Raw genomic sequence first — 17,252 nt, 5'->3', positions numbered from 1 at the left:
CTTGGAGTGAACATACAAACAGGGGAAATTCTTTCACTAGTAGCCGAGTAGCCTCAGGTGCGCACGTAGACATAAGGCCGATCATGCAAGCGCCAATGAATCGTGCTCTCACGACAATCACGCCGTTAAACTTAAATAGGTTAACATCATTCTAAGTTCGCCTTCAAGCAAGGAAAACGATGATTTGAAGACATCTGTTTCGTTGGAAGGGCAAGGGGTAGCAACAGGGCAACACAGAGACAGGCCCGATGGCAGGGCTGTTATGAGAGTATTAAAATATGGGATATTCTACGGGAAAACATTAAAACGGCAAGACAGCGGGGGGAAGTTAAAATATGTGAGAAACACGGAAAAAGTTGGCATGCATTGTTTCGGTCCCCGTGCACAGGTATTATTTGTCATATTATTAATCTCATATGATTATTTGTGAAATTGTGCAAACAGGCGCAACACATTTCAAAAAGGAAGGACTGGTAGCATGCAAGCTCACGGGAAAGATTGATTTAAGAACGTTATCACAGTGTGTGGCTGTGGCGCAAAGCAGCGCAGGCGGAAGACAGCGACAATTGGCAGAGGAGGGTCATGTCTTTTTTAACAATTCTGTCGGAGGGTCATTGAACAATTTCTAGCAGGCAAGGGAGGGTCATGCAACTTTTGACTGAAGCACTCAAAATTCCTCCGGTGGCCCCTTCAATAAATAAATCTAACAGTCCCTAGATTGCTGCTGGGCTATATGTCTTGGTTCATGTCTGTTAACATCTCATTGCCGTCAAACGCGTAGCCTATCTCGCGGTTGCATCCATTACAAACAAACATGCAATGTGAACGTCTGGGATTGGGAAGAGCACTAAATGCTCTACTGAATAAGCACAAAGTCAAACCTTTAAATGAAAAACACTCTTTAATAATCAAAAAAATAAACCGCTAATGAAGTAAACTTGTGACCATCAAAAATCGTTTATCGCCTGTAATTCCGTGATAACAGGACGTAACAGGAAGGCATTTGGCTGAGCAACGGAGGTTAATATGCTCTATATTTTGTCCAAATGATGTCTGTCTATCATCGTTGCAGAATGTTTAATTTGTCCTGCATTTCTTTTACGGCTGCAAACGGGATTCACTCGCAGTTAACCAAATATTTCTTTATTAGGGCAGGGCAGGCATATTTCTGGCTATTAAATTATTTCTAAACCAGTCTGCTAAAGTCTGTAGTGAAGTCTGTGTAGGGTTTTCCAGGCTCCATTTCTTTTTACGAGACACCCTGCTCACTTGTTGCAGCGTCTCACTGGGAAAATACAAATTAAAGTCGCGTGATACCGCGTGATCCCACGCGCGGACCGCGAGTGAAGCTGGCCAAGTCGACGCACTGCCCACTGTACATGTTGGTGAACTGATTTTTTTTTTTTTTTTGCCCAGGCATGTTTTTGGTTCGAAGGAGCTAACGTTAGATCGATGGCCCCCCTTCCCCCCACAGATGTTTTGCATTAACAGTTGGATAAATTAATGTGTAACTTTAACTACTAGTAAATTACTGTCCAATTGACCGATCCCAAGCCCCGCCCCTTTTTACTATGTCACAATGAGGACTTCGGAGGACCTCGGTCAATTTTGAATTTTCTAGTGTCCATTCTGTATGACAATACGCCGGTTATGCGAATGCTATAATGCTTCTTTTGCGACTAGACTAAGTAACTAAATAACTAAAGAGCTCAAAAAGGTTCAAATATATGCCTGGGGTACTTGTAGAAGTGACATCCGATATCCTGACCGTGTGAAACGCTACCACACACAGGCCTAACTTTGCATAACTTTGGATAGGCTGCTACTTTTCAGTAAAGAAATCTGAGTGTGTACGAAAATGTTCCCTTTATTTGTGTTCATAACTACACATAAAAACATAACTAAACCTGGTTTCCACTGTTAAAACGACAACATAAGCCTACGCAAAAAATTATACCTACCTTGCAGGAACTGAACTCGCACACTCATACTCAATCACGTATCGCCTTACACACAACAAGAATACTTTCAGCTTTTAGGCACAGGCTACCTTGCCATGTTTAACTTGGGATAGAAGACGATCATTTTTTCAACAAACGCAATATCCTACTGCGATGCATTATTGATGGCTGAACGAGAGATAGCCAATGTCTTCTAAAGATCAAATCATGTGCGCCTGCCATGCAGATATGTCGTGCGTGGTAGGTTTAAACTCGGATAGATCTAGTGGTTTCTTTTAGATACACTTGTATCATGTTTATTTGATCTCTTCCTTCTAAAGCAGCCATTCAAAATAATAAGTAGGCTATCGGCCTACCGAAGCGAAGCTATCTCTCCACCTCCCCAACATGAGCTGCCTATAGGCTAGCCACTCTCCCAAGTTGCGTGGGAACTTGGATCTGCAGCACTTGGTCCCGTCTTCAAGTAATCCTCGAAATATGGTTAGATTTTGTTATGGCACGTCAACACCATATGTTTGCACAGACCTGTTTATTGAATCAGAGTCACATCTGCAGCAAATAAGGTAAACTACCTGCTTGTGATAGCGTGCTAATTGTTTATCCCGAGTAATTGTTTAACATGCATATCCCATTAAGATCCGTAACACCGGATTGGTTTGTCCTCGATTTGTGGTGTTCCACCTCGTTGATAACAGCGGACATTGTGAATGTGTCCTTCCGCATACTGAAGGCCTTTCTGGCCTCTGTTTTTTGAATATATCAATATTACTTGACGCCCAGAAATCCAGCATACACTGTTGCACTCGGCTAAATTGGGGTGCTGCGTCCCCATGTTGAACACGCGTTCTCGCACACTTTCCTGCAAACTTGTCCAACTTAGCAACAGTAACTATGGGACTGACAATGGGAGGTGGAGCTTGGGATCGGTCAATTCAAAGTTGGCAGCTAATTTAGAATTTTAAAGCAGGAGGTAGTGAATACAGAATCAAAGTTAAGGTTAGCTGCGAATTTAGAAGATGGTAGTGTAAGCATGCAGTGGAAATGTACGCATTGCATTTTTTCGGCAGACAAAAGATGTCAGTTATCGTCTAAGACATGGCGGGTTTACTCGGCAACAACCAATACCTTGTCTTCATATGGATTGTTTATGCACTTTTCAGTCATCTGCACTGAAGCAGATTTTTTCACACATGTGCGTAGTCATTTGAAATTAAAGCAGAACATTCCATGCCCATATGAAGGCTGTGATTTTCATACTAGTGTGTATTCAACATTTAAACGAGAAGTTCGGTATGATATTGACCTAAAGCAGTGGTCCCCAAACTTTTTCTTCCGAGGGCCAGCTCACTATGCCTGGCTCTAAGAGAGGGCCAGAGACTGAGTATATCAGTAACCATAAATAGCTTAGTGCTGTGAACAACAACAGTCTACCTTAGTTGAATATTCCATTACATTTAATCATAGGCTACTGTAATTTAATACCATTGTTAGCTGTGTTTATATTGCCATCATGCCATGTAAAATGTAGCTCAAATTAAATAATATGAATAAAAAGACTTTAGCATTCCCAAAAGTATTGGCAGGGAGTCCCAAAAGTATATTTTATTTACAATGTGTGAACTCTGAACTCTGTGTCTTTGCATACACAGCTCAAGTTGTGAACAAGCAATATCCTACAAACAATTTAAAGTTCTCAAACTATGAGAGTTTTATGAAGTGCTGGTAAAAACATCTGAAATTACCACCATTCTAACTTTCACTCACCTGATGAGAACTTTGTGAATTGTGAATTTGGATTAACATTTGAACGAGTGAATAAAAAATGGAAATAATTATCCCAGGAAGTCCCAGAAATATGACTTGAATAGAAGTTAGTTAGTTATTAACAATTAATTGATAAACTTTTAGAATACTTTGAGCACTGATGCAGTCAGCATAGGCCTCTTACATTGTTTGCAGGTAGGCCTACATTTCATTCCGTTTTTTATGGTAAACGCAAAACAGCGCCAAAACAACCACTAGTGGAGAAAAAGAGTATTACACGTGTACTGTTAAGACTCGCCATAGAGAATGAATGGAGGAAATTACGGAGGTTATAGTTTGACGATGTCGTCCTCCCGTGCGGGCCAGATGCTATTTACCACAGACATGTTTTGGGGGGCCACCCAAAATAAGGTGGCGGGCCGTATCTGGCCCGCGGGCCGTAGTTTGGGGACCACTGACCTAAAGTGTGTTGAAACATGATACCTTGAACTTTTGTCTCATAGCTCATCTCGGCTTGTCCCCTGCACTCCGAAATCTGGCGCTATTAGCCGATGCTACCAACAGGTTTCCGATGGGGGTGCCTCGGGCATCGGCCTAGCCATGCAAATAAATCACCATTTACGGTAAGTGGTAAGTTCCCATGGATGTAATACAATGCTGAAAATTGCTTGTATGTTTCTAAATCTTTTGTATCATTAATTTCATGGTGATGACATCCTCAAGAGATCAACACAAAGCTTGGACTACTTGCAGCAGCATTACCGTTAATTTATTTTATATTTCAGCAAGGTACAGTTTGGACGCTAATAACTAATCAATCATATATTTAACTGTTGTCTTTGTGTTTCTATTTGTTTTACAGGTTACTGATGGTGAGGGCGCAGGGGCACAAGTCTCCTTTGGGCTGCTGACGGTCATTGATGATGACACACCGGTTGATCCAACTCTTATCCACCTGGAGCAAGTGTCTACAGCCATCATCATTGAGGGGAGGCTGGTAATGGATGGTCTCAAAAGTTTGCCTGAGGCACTCTGCATCTTGTTTGGGTCATCATATGCCTTACACCTTGATTACCCCAAGTCAATGAAAAATACATTTAATTTCATTCAAAAGGTGATGCTTGGTTTGGGTCAGAACAAGCTACCACCAAAATTGCAAAGTCTTAAAAATCTTCTGCTGAGATGTTTTCTTTTTTTTGAGCTTACAGTGGGTCCCAGTTAAAAAATTGACACTTCATTCACGATCATTGTGAATGGTGAAATGTAAGTACAACTGCAGCCGCTTGGGGGCAGCATAGTCCGCTGTGGAGTTCCACGGTCGAACCAGACGGCGCATTCGACAGAAAGGGCTGTGATTGGCCGCGTTTTCAGTGCGTTTCTCTGTGTTTTTAGCAGCCCCTGCAACATGCTAGTCCACTGTAGCCTAAGCCTTGTACATAATGTTAAACATAGTTTTGGATTCAGTGGCAAGATTTCTTGATTGTACAGTGTCTGTCTCTCAGTAATGAGAGCTTCGTCAGCTGGCAGTAGGCTACTTTGTCGGTAGTCATGAGAAGTTAAACTTGCTAACAGAACATAAATATGCTGCCCAGAAACCTTGTGAATAGTTCTGATTTTTTTTACTACACTAACGAGGTTGAAATATAGACTTTGCCTACAGCATCTCCTTAACAGTAATGTTAACAAAATGACAGCATTCATATGACAAAGAAAAACGAATTCGGTCACTCAAGACTGTGCCACAGCAACCAGTGTAGGCTACAGTCCTACCCAATAGGCCTACTCGAAGCAGATAGCGTTGTCTGGCCGGTCGAAAGTGGGTTAATGCACGTATTTCCAGAACAGGTCTGCAACTTTCAGGTAGTTCTGAGTTCGAATCTAGGCAGGAGCAGAGCCATATAAAGGCCTAGGCCTATTGTTATCATTTTTTGCAAGGTGTTGCTTCTGGCAATACTTGTTTATAAGACGTTTGGTGATTAATTGATAGCTGTTTTGGGACACGTTAAACGTTCTTTATAATGAGCGATCCGGGAGTAAAACGACTGTTACGCGCTGTTACAACTGTAGGCTACAATGATTGCAATACAAAAATATGCGCGTGTTAGTTTAGTTAGTTTTGTGATGTTTTGCACTTTTGCCTCATGTGTTTTCAGGTTTGAGGGCTTTTTTGGCAAGATTGACCTTGGTTAGACTCTGCATATGTTATTTCTCCGTATGGAAAATAAAGTCAATTTTCGACACAGGTCTGTTATTAGTTCAATAACAAGTGTTGCTTGTTAAAACATGTGACTAGTGAAACTCAAATGATTTTAGAAATATTTAGCCAAAGCCAAAAGTGTTAGAGAAGGAGGAGGGCGGTGCAGCTCAGATGTCTTCTTAATTTTCTTTATTCTTTAGTAGAAGGTGCAGAACATTATTAAACTTTGACTAACGTTTCGATGTTCGTTAGTCAAAAACATCGACACATCGAAATGTTAGTCAAAGTTTAATAATGTTCTGCACCTTTAACTGAAGAATAAAGAAAATTAAGAAGACATCTGAGCTGCACCAATATCTCCTCTCTGTCTGTCCTGGCCTGGTTGCAACGGATTGTGGCCAAACGATAGAAGCGTGGAGAACCCTCCTTTGTCTATCAAAAAGTGTTACTTTGTGCCCTGCACTCCCCCACTGCTTGTGAAAGAAGGGGATGGAGGAGGGGGGCTTAACGTGAAAAAGCTTAATGTCACAAAACGGCAACGAGTCGTTTTAGGCTACAGGCCATCATAATGGTAGGCTACAGGAAGTGGGGGGAGGGTATGGGATGACCAGAGCCGTCATCTATCATCTTTCCAGGCACACAGCTCGTTATATAGCCTATCGACTGCCTTAACAGATAGGCTTTGCTCTTGGGGTTTGGCCTTACAGCCGAACTCAATGCTCTTGTTGCTTGCAGTTTGTTAAATAAAGCGATGCAGATTACATTATTTATTTCTTATTAATTGCGTCTTTTGATGTATTTTGCAACATTTGCTTGTTAGGCTGGGCTACTGCCAATGTCCTGTACAGGTCAATGTTCAACAATTGCTGGTGTAGGCCTAGGCTATTAATCAATTAGGGACTGTTCGTTATTTATTTAATTAAGGGACTACCGGAGGAGTTTTGGGAGCGTTAGTCAAAAAAGACGTGACCCTCCCTCGCCAGCAAGAATTTTTTCTATGACCCTCCAAAGTGATTGAGAAAAAACGCATGACCCTCCCCAGTCCCAACAATTTATTGATGCCTTAGGCTACTGGGTCAATTTGGGAGCTTGCATGCTCTGACTCCTTCCTTGAAATGCCTTGAAAAGGCTGTCGTTTGCACAATTTCACAAATAATCACCGGGACCGAAACAAACCTGTCAACTTTTCCCGTGTTTATCACGTATTTTAACTTTTTCCTCACTGTCTTAGGAGGAGCTGCAGGGCCGTCGCAAGGGGATGCGAGGCCCTGTGCGAACTTGACAGATGCAAGGCCCTTTTCACTTCGTGCATGAAATCATGCGATAGCTTACTTTACACATAGCCAAGGCTACTGTCGGTGTATTTTAATAGTAGCCTAGTCTAATAAGCTACACCAGCTTGCCTTTAAGAGGGGAAATTCAATTGTATAGCCTATAACATTAGCTGAGTCACATATTTTGCCATATGGTGTTTATCATAGGCTACATCAATGAAAACCAAATAGTGTAACAAAGGCTAACACTTTAACAGGGGAATTAATTGGGCATGAATCATTGTGCTGAACGGTATTTGTCAATGAGCAGAAACACACACGACATTCAAACTATTGATAAGATGTACTGGTCTGTATCTATAGGCTAACAGTGGACAAATAAATGACACTGACTCGCCATATCCTGACTCAGGAAAAAAAACATTTTCTTGCTTTGCCGCAAACTTTGCAGGTAGCCTAACGTCTTTTTCATAGAAGGGAGAGCCCAGTCTCTCCTGTGACATGGAGGTGCGCAAATAGTTTTTAATAGCCTGTTCAACTTCGAAAAGCTTCGTTCACCCGATGCCAGTCACTGATCGCAATTTCAAAGTTCGGAAAGCTTCATCTTTTTAAGTTTTAAGTGCAGTGGCCCCTATCTGCACCCTTTAGAAGCATAATGATCTATGCTAGGCTGGAGCTAAAAGTGGTATCGCCAGTCTCAGAGAACAGCTGGATGAACTGGAGAAAGGTAAAAATCAATTGTTTAACTCAAGGAGAGGCGGAAAATGAGTGTAATTCTCCAAATGGTGGAATATCCCTTTAAGAAGACAGTATTTTTCATTTATTGTGTTAATTTACGTTAGACTACTGTGTTGATTTTTATTTGGTACAGGTAAAGTGTGTATATTTTAGTTTTTAGGCCTTTAAAAAAGATTTTTATAAAATGTTCAAGGAGAAAAAAGGAAGATGTAGGTTGTTGCTACAGCTAAATTGTGCCATTTAAGACATTTTAAGATGTTTTTTTTTTATTAAAACTGAACACAATTTTGTTGTTTTTACAAGAATAATAAATAATTCAAAGCCGTATTTGTACCTGATGCAGTTGTAAATGTCATTATTTTAGAATAGAGCCTATTTTTATTCAAACTTGTGTATAAGAGTAATATTGCTAAATTGAAGGCAATCGGTTTCCATGGTTTCACCAAGTAAGATTAACTTGCTGTTCAAGTAACTGTTACTACATATTCCAGATATGAGGAATTGGTTGATTAGTTACCTCAACTTCAGAACATGAATTTTATGAATTAAAACTAAAGTACTCTTCACTTGCAATACCTAGGTAGGTTAAAGAGGAATTTGCTGTAGTGTTAATACACTACACTAAGGAATTGCTTGTAAGCTCAGTTTTAGAATCCCAGTCCACTTTAGTCTGATTTTTCAAGGCAATCGGTTTCCATGTTTTTAGTAAGGTAAATAAGGATTGGATTTTACAGTGTAATTAAAGCCCACAGCATATAATACCACCAAAGCGTATTGAGTCGTACTAAGTATAGTATATGTACTCTTTTGATCCCGTGAGGGAAATTTGGTCTCTGCATTTATCCCAATCCGTGAATTAGTGAAACACACTCAGCACACAGTGAACACACATTGAGGTGAAGCACACACTAATCCCGGCGCAGTGAGCTGCCTGCAACAACAGCGGCGCTCGGGAGCAGTGAGGGGTTAGGTGCCTTCCTCAAGGGCACTTCAGCCGTGCCTACTGGTCGGGGTTCGAACCGGCAACCCTCCGGCTATGTAAGTAACTATGGTAACATAGGCTCTGAACTTAACCTGGTAGGGGGTAGGTTTTGTTCAGGTTATGTTCAATTATGTTCGGTTATTTCAGTGCATGTTCAATCAGGCCGCTATTTTTACACTTGTCACACAATGGCGTTTCATTTTGTGAAGGTCCGATTGACAAAGAAGCACAAAATCATGTAATATTCATCCGTGCAATTCACCGTGAGAGGGCGATAAGACCACGACATCACATGATAGCCTATCCATTCTTTTCCAAATGAGTTTTTCAAGAGCGCTAGAGTTTTTCAGCTGAATCCTAAATATAGGCTACTTGAAAAGCATTCTCCATCCCTACATTACGCATGGTTGATTAGAATAGAATAAAATAAATCTTTAATGTAGGCTAGCTAGCCTACACCATAGTGGACATTTGTGTTTGGCTCACCAGACAGATGGACAAACAACATCTCAGACACATTGAAGATATAATTAAAACAAGTACAGTACAAAAAAGAATGCTGATGGCATTTGGGATAAAATATTTGTAATAGGCTACACACGCTCTCCGACTGGGAGTTTTTGTAGTGTTGGAAACGCAGAGCATATCGGCAAGCTGTTGGTCGGTGCGTAAAGTTTGCCTTGCGCTAAAGCAGTTCCTGCGCAACTTCATTTGTTTTCCTGGACACAAACCCACGAGGATCATTAAAGTGTAGTTTCATCAACTGGCAGGTCAGCATCACTTATTAAATTTTCCAAATGTGCACCGAAATGTGTCCAATAGGCTCAGAGGTGCACCTCGTCAACAGGCAAGGCAGGCAACTGCTTGGAGCCCCGAGCTGCTAGGGGGCCCCCGACCTGGTCTCATCGCGTTTGCTGGTGGGTCAAGCGAGAATTTCGTCCATAGAGATTAAATGATGTATTTTGCGTGCTCCTGCCCTGTTGTACAAACAGTACATCTGTACATAGGCCCTATGCTATGGCCTTATAAACACGGATCTGTGTTCAAAAGAGTTCAAAGAATCCGCACATATTTATGGCTACTGTGGTAAACGTCAATCGAGGGTGCAGTGATGTTGGATCAACATCGGAGTTTGGCATTTAGCCTACACTGTAAGAAAATTTCCCGTAAAAAAACAGGAATCAACTGGCAGCAGAGTTTCCAGGAAGTTCCTGTTATTTAACGGTGCCCTGGTTTAACATTAAGTTAATGTAAAATAACAACATTAATTTCCTGTAAATTAACAGGAAACAACTGGCAGGACTTCCAGGAGCTTCCCGTTGTTTAACGGCAGACTACCATAACATTAAATTCCTGTTAAGTATATAACATCATTTTCATGTTGGGTAACAAGAAGAAAATGTGATCTTCACGTTAGTTACACAACAGGTCTTTAATTTTTTACAATTACAGGAAAAAAGTTCCACATATTGAGTTCATCCACTCTCAAATCAACATTTTAAAGATAAAAATCCATTTTTTCACATCAGTTACTTATTTGTAGTTTAACAGATATTTTATTTCACAGCACTTACTTGACAGTCTAACAGTAAAGTAATCTTTATAATCTTTGAAAGATGAAGGGACATGAAGCAAGATAATAGTAAATAGTAATTCAGGAACATGTAGACTGACTATAATCGTATTTCAGGATCAGGGAATAAGACACAGAAGAATTATCATGGAAATAAAAACATTGCATTAGGCTCGTGTATCATGTATGAATGTAAAATGTAGATACATAGTAGTATTTTGAAAATCGGATTTCAAAGAACAGGTAATAGGATACAGAGGAATTACAATGGAAAACAAATACATTGCATTAGGCCCGTTTAAAATGTAGACACGCTATCTAGTAGTATTTTTGAAAATCGTATTTTAAAAACAAGGAATAAGGTACAGAAGAATTATCATGAAAAACAAAAACATCGCGTTAGGCTCGTGTATCAATTATGAATGTAAAATGTAGACACGTTGATCTAGTTGTATTTCAAAATCGAAATAAGGTACAAAAGAATTATCATGGAAAATAAAAACATCGCATTAGGCTTGTGTATCACATATGTATGTAAAATGTAGACATGTTATCTAAAGTAGTACTATTTCAAAATCAAATAAGATACAGAATAATCATCACAGATATTTATCAATTATCAATATCATTGCATCGCATTGGCCTTGTGTACATGTGAGAATGAATAAACTGACAGATTATGTCCAGAAGAATTTAAAGTAAGAGATGAGTATAAATGATAATCAGGGAGGGAATTAAGTAACATTCATGAGAAATCAAGTAACATTCACTTTACTTATTAGTGATTGTTCTTAGGCTTCTTCTGGGCCTTTTTCTGTGAGAGAGAGAGAGAGAGAGAGAGAGAGAGAGAGTTACAAAAACTGATAGGGTACACTAGGATTCATGTAGAGGAAAATTGTGCCAAAGTGAATGAATCGGATGTGAATTTGTAACGTTAACACACTTTCTCACAATGAAATTAACTGACATTTATTACTTACTGTAACTGCATTTATTTATATATTGATTTAATCAGTTGTATAAAGTAGAAGTATAGTGTTATGTGGTTATTACAGCAGTACTATGCATGATTGCTCTCTTCAGAGGGTGTAATCCTGCATAGTAGTGCTTATAACTACATAGTAGACTACTACACAACCCCCCCAATACATACCAATGATAAAACAAACTCTGGTTCGAAAGTGTGACATGAACTTACCTCTGGAAGAATTCAAGGGTGCACACTGCCTCCTCCTGATATTGCAGATTCAGAATATAGAAGGTGGAGAAACATGTCGCAATCCCTGTTAGAAATGTGGCGAGGTTGGACCCTTCACAAACGATTAAGGATTCAATGCTGACCATCCACTTTTGATGATTACCTTGTCGCTTCACCTGAAAAAGAATTTATCATGAGAGTTTACAAAACTGATAGGGTACACTAGGATTCATGTAGAGGAAAATTGTGCCAAAGTGAATGAATCGGATGTGAATTTGTAACGTTAACACACTTTCTCACAATGAAATTAACTGACATTTATTACTTACTGTAACTGCATTTATTTATATATTGATTTAATCAGTTGTATAAAGTAGAAGTATAGTGTTATGTGGTTATTACAGCAGTACTATGCATGATTGCTCTCTTCAGAGGGTGTAATCCTGCATAGTAGTGCTTATAACTACATAGTAGACTACTACACAACCCCCAATACATACCACGATAAAACAAACTCTGGTTTGAAGTGTGACATGAACTTACCTCTGGAAGAATTCAAGGGTGCACACTGCCTCCTCCTGATATTGCAGATTCAGAATATAGAAGGTGGAGAAACATGTCGCAATCCCTGTTAGAAATGTGGCAGGTTGGACCCTTCACAAACGATTAAGGATTCAATGCTGACCATCCACTTTTGATGATTACCTTGTCGCTTCACCTGAAAAAAGAATTTATCATATTCAATTTAAGATATAGATCCACATGTCAACTATGATTAGATTCCTTTTTAGATTTTGTCCAAAACAAAATTCAATACAGAAAAAAAAAAAAAAAAAAAACATTTTAGTTCAAAAGTTGATTTAAATATGTATATGTTGATCATTATTACTCTAGTGAATGAAAACAAACATACCTAGTAATATCAGGAGATGGCCACAGGTAGGTTTGAAGACTCAACATCAGCTACAGTCGCAGCCCATCCCTTAGCAAAAGAAAAGAAAGGCACTGAACAACTCTTCATGATGTGTGTGTGTGTGTGTGTGTGTGTGTGAGTGAGAAAGTGAATGTAATCTCTGTGAGTGTGTTGTGTGTGTGTGTGTGTGTGTGTGTGTGTGTGTGTGTGTGTGTAAGGAGTGAGTGAATGTGAGTTGTCTGCAAGGTGAGTATGAAAGGTGTGTGTGTGTGTGTGTGTATGTGTGTCTGCCGTTGAATGATTAAAAGTGATGAGGCAGGTGTGATAAGATGTTTGTGTGAGGAATGTGTGTATGTGTGTGCAAAGTGAGGGTGCTTGCTTTTGAAATTGTCTGTCTTATCAAAACCACATTGTTTATGGTTTCTATATATGTGTGTCTAAAGACCTAGATAGATAGATAGATACTTTATTGATCCCCAGGGGAAATTCAAGACCTGCATGTCTCTTTAATTTGGCAATCTGGAACACAGCATGGAAGGTCTATATTGGGTATATTGTCATGAATTTAGGTATGGCTCACATAAATAGACGCAGTGGACTGATGCCCACATATATGACATGTAAACATCTTCCTGTTGCATGCCGCTAGCTCAAATGAACTCAGGAGGAATACCATACACGTGTCATGCAACCACCTCTGCTATGGAAAGCTAGCTAGGCTACTAACTAGCATTAGCTTTCTAAACTGTCAACTGAAGGACTTAACACAACTTTTAGTAATTACCAGCACGGGCGAAATCCATGCATACAAGTAAACACTGAAAGCAGTAGTCACACTACACTACATCCGTTTGTGCCATATTGTTTATTTGGCCACTGGTTTATTAAACTGATGATGCTAAGCAGACTTAGCTAGCAAACAGTGTTATAGCAGGTAAATCACGCGAGTTAAACTTTAAAAAACTACGCATACCCTACTCATACCAATACTTTTAGATGGCTTCAGATTGCAATGGAGAAACGTAAAATTTGATCAACAAGTGATAACGATAACGCATGGCTTAAGGGCAAAAGCGTGGTTTAGGCTAGCTGAATAGCACTGCTACTAACTTCGTTTCAGCAGGGTAACATTCAGAGATGTTGTATTATAGAACTTGTATAAACATGACCAGTGTCCTTTCAAACGTTGTATTTCTGGTCAAAGATGACAGATAAACTCACCTTATTGTGTTGATGGGTTTGGGTATGATTCCAACGTATGGTCTTCTCTCAGCAGACAGCTTCCCATCACCAGCTCAAGGTAACGCAATAATAGATAACGGAAGTACGCGTGTTCCAGAATAAACATTACGGGCGTGGTAAATAACAGTGTTGGAGCCTGATTTTACACATTTGTCTTACTAATGACTGGAAAGTCCTGTTTATTGAAGGAAACAGGTGAATAATGTTGGAATCTGGGTGTAAATTTACAGAAACTTTTTACAGTGTAGCCTACTCAATGAAGTTATAGTAGGCTAATGTTAATTGGCAGAAAGATTGAACATGGTTTGCATCTATACGACAGTAAACTTCAGGTAGCGACAGTTACAACTAGTTAAGCAAGGAGATGGTTAACGTTATGTTTGTAATAGGGCTGTCAGCCATAACATGTTAATCGTGATGCAGTAAGGACCAAGCATACGCGTTAATTTTTTAGAACCCGATTTGACGCAAAGTGTGTCAAAAACACACCCTTTCTTCTTTGTTATATTGCTCCGGAACTGTTCATTGAAACCTTTATTGCGTGACAGAGCAGAAGTGGAGCTTTCCAACGAGACTACGCACTTGTCTGTACGATCAAGTATGAAAATAAAAAACATTATATCAAATTGCATCATATTTACAGTCTATACTTCTCTGCGTTCACCTGCGCACCCATTACTCTCGTTTGAATTACTCGCGGACCCGTGATCGGATAGATATGCCACGCATGTCAGATGAAAGAGGAGACACAGAGCAATCATTTGATACCTAGTACATCCTTCAAAATAATAACTTCATATAGCTGGACTTACCCCACGTTTTTGTGGCAAAGCATGTTTATAATCCAACGCTATCGTGTGTTTCTCTATGGCAAAGCATGTTCATAATCCGGTTTTGAGATCCTAGCAAATTCCTGCATTGCATCCCAATTTGTTCAACAAAGAAACCCCTTTTTTGCCTCTACTTTGTTCATGGCAATGCAGTAAAAAGTTGTTGTAGAGAATCATTATGAGTGCATACACCTAGGCACTCATAATGATACTTTGTGAGATACATGTCAAAATATAATAATTTTTATAATACACTTTTTGTATTTTTAATATTTAACATAATAACCTAATGGTGATAACACTTGTCGGTAGGGCCCCCTTGGCCTCTAGAATCGCCTCTGAATAGGCTACCCATGCCTTCCGACATTCACCCTTCCGATGATGGATTGCAAAAGTTTAACTTGGCCCACAGCTGCAGGACCCGCGTTAAAATAGAAAATTACATTTGGGATTCTCAAAGAATTCTATGGCCCACTCAACCTGTGACAACTAGGCTAGGCCTAATTTAAGAAAGCATCATTCAAAGCAGTCAATACAATATGTTATGTCCAGTGAATTATTTAATTGTTCTTTTGACATTAAATAGGCCATCTTAAACATACGCATTTACACGGTCAGTTAGGCTATTCTCTGCCAAGCAAGGTCTCGGACGCAGGCGCTTAAGTATTGCCAGAGATTGTCTAATAAGGGGAGAACTGCCACTCTCTGAAAACTTCCGGTTTCTGAACTGGTTGCAGTTCCTTCTGTGGTTCCACATGAGGGCGCTCGTCCATGAGTGCAGAATGCATGGAGGTCTATGGAGCTGTACCCCTCAAAAATCCACTTTTTCTCGATATATAATTTTTTTTTCAAGTAATTTAAATATTGTATTCGAAAGGGGAGGCAAAGAAAATACACTTGGTTGAGTATTATATTTTTTAAAGTCACTTAATTGTTCTAAAAAGCCTTTCAAACGTGTCAATGACGTCATTCATTAGCACAATGCTAGCGTGTTATGGGCAACAACGATCCAACCTGTAAGAAATCAAAAGGACATAAGTACTCGTTTATTCAACTTTTGACCTATAACCCATGTTGAAGTTATACAAACTACAATAAAATCTGAGTCAAATTTGTCAACGACAATCAGGTGAAAGAGACAAATTTAGCCGTCTAGCTCCATTGACTCCCATTCATTCTGCACTCATGGCAACCATGGAACTGCAACCAAAATTCGGTGCAATGGGACTTAATACGAAGTGGCCAGGCTCTCCCTAGACGGGCTCTGGTATTGCTCTTTTTTTGTTAACAGTTCTCTCCTCGTAAGCCTCGACTACTCCGCCTCTGAAAAATATGGTGCTCTTCCTTTCGCCACTTTCACTCATGGTTTCGACTCTCAATTGATGATGCCTTTATAAGTTCGCCGTGAACGCGCACAACTCTATCATACGTTATCTAACACAGGGTTGATTGAACTAACTGGTAACCGGTGTTTTGGAACCGACAGCTCGGGTTTAGTCGCCACAGGTTCAGACAACCCAGAGGTTAAGTTCTATCTCAGTGTTTGTTAAACCTCCTTTCTGGAATACTCCTCTGGTTAAAACCAGACGTCAATATTGAGCTAATACTGACAGCTTCGTTTTTCTTAGGCTAGACTAGTCTTCGCGAATCCCAAATGTATGGCGATATGGGTAAACCACTGACTGTGAAGTTAACGTTGGGGTAAACGGTAGATTGATTGACTGTAGGCTAACTAAGTGTTAGTAGCCTTGTCCCACCCCACCTGCTGCAACATCAGCACCAGGGTTAGAAGCTAGGCTATTAATGAACCACCCCCACCACACACACACACACACACACACACACACACGGCTATGCCATTGTATCACATTATTACAACTGTTAGCCTTCTAGCTGTCCAAGAGTTTAAGTCCGTAGAGATAACGTCAACGGCCCGGCAAGGCACCAGGCAAGGGTAGACCCATAGGGTAGACCTAGCTAATGTATCGCTAACTTAGCTAAATAAAGGAAAGGCACAGTAGGCTAACGTTAACGTCATCACAGTTCAATAAGATGCGCCCTCAGACCGTGGAATGTCTCATCAAAAGTAGAGACCTACCTATTAATACAGTACGCTTTATGTTGATGGCATTCCTTGTCGTGAGTGTTTTACGAACGCGATTTCATCACAATGTCAGTTGATTTGAACTTTACCGTTGTTGTTAGAAGCCAGCCGTGACTAGTGGTGTGCCCAATGAAGCGAGGCTTCGGAGCTTGTGTCGAGCAGAAAGGGGCGTGCCAGATGAAGCCCCGGTTCGAGGCTTGTGTCGTTTCCATAAAAATCACGTGACTGATGACTATGGCAAGCCGTTCAAGACAAAACGTCTGTCAAAATAACGCCTCCACGTGTAGATTTTTTACTTCTTCAGGAGCAAAAAATAGACGTCTGAGCGTCAGACATCAAATTTTCACGTGTGCCACGCGCAAAAACTTTGCGTCTGACGTCAGAAGTAAAAAAAATGACGTCTGGGTGATTTGCTGCAATGCCAGAGCCTTTGTGCCAGAGTAGACACAGCATTGGCTGCTGGAAACAGGAAATGC

The 17,252-nt window shown here is 40.1% G+C and overlaps 1 protein-coding gene across 3 annotated transcripts in view; it reads right to left on the bottom strand.

Annotated features, from left to right (window-relative positions):
* The window catches only part of nicn1 (nicolin 1), an 85,141-nt gene extending 68,195 nt beyond the window's left edge, over window positions 1-16,946 (bottom strand). For 2 of the 3 annotated variants that reach the window (XM_048254790.1, XM_048254792.1), the window contains exon 1: window positions 16,771-16,940. The gene's annotated coding sequence lies outside the window, so the exon portion shown is untranslated. Of the gene's footprint in view, window positions 1-16,770 lie in introns of all 3 variants that reach the window. The other variant, XM_048254791.1, reaches the window with a different exon arrangement.
* Window positions 16,947-17,252: the final 306 nt, after the last annotated feature.

This window comes from Alosa alosa, chromosome 10 (genome assembly GCF_017589495.1).
Source record: "Alosa alosa isolate M-15738 ecotype Scorff River chromosome 10, AALO_Geno_1.1, whole genome shotgun sequence".
Lineage (NCBI taxonomy): Eukaryota > Metazoa > Chordata > Actinopteri > Clupeiformes > Clupeidae > Alosa > Alosa alosa.
Note: the sequence above shows the minus strand (reverse complement) of the source record. Positions and strands in the feature narration are given on the sequence as shown.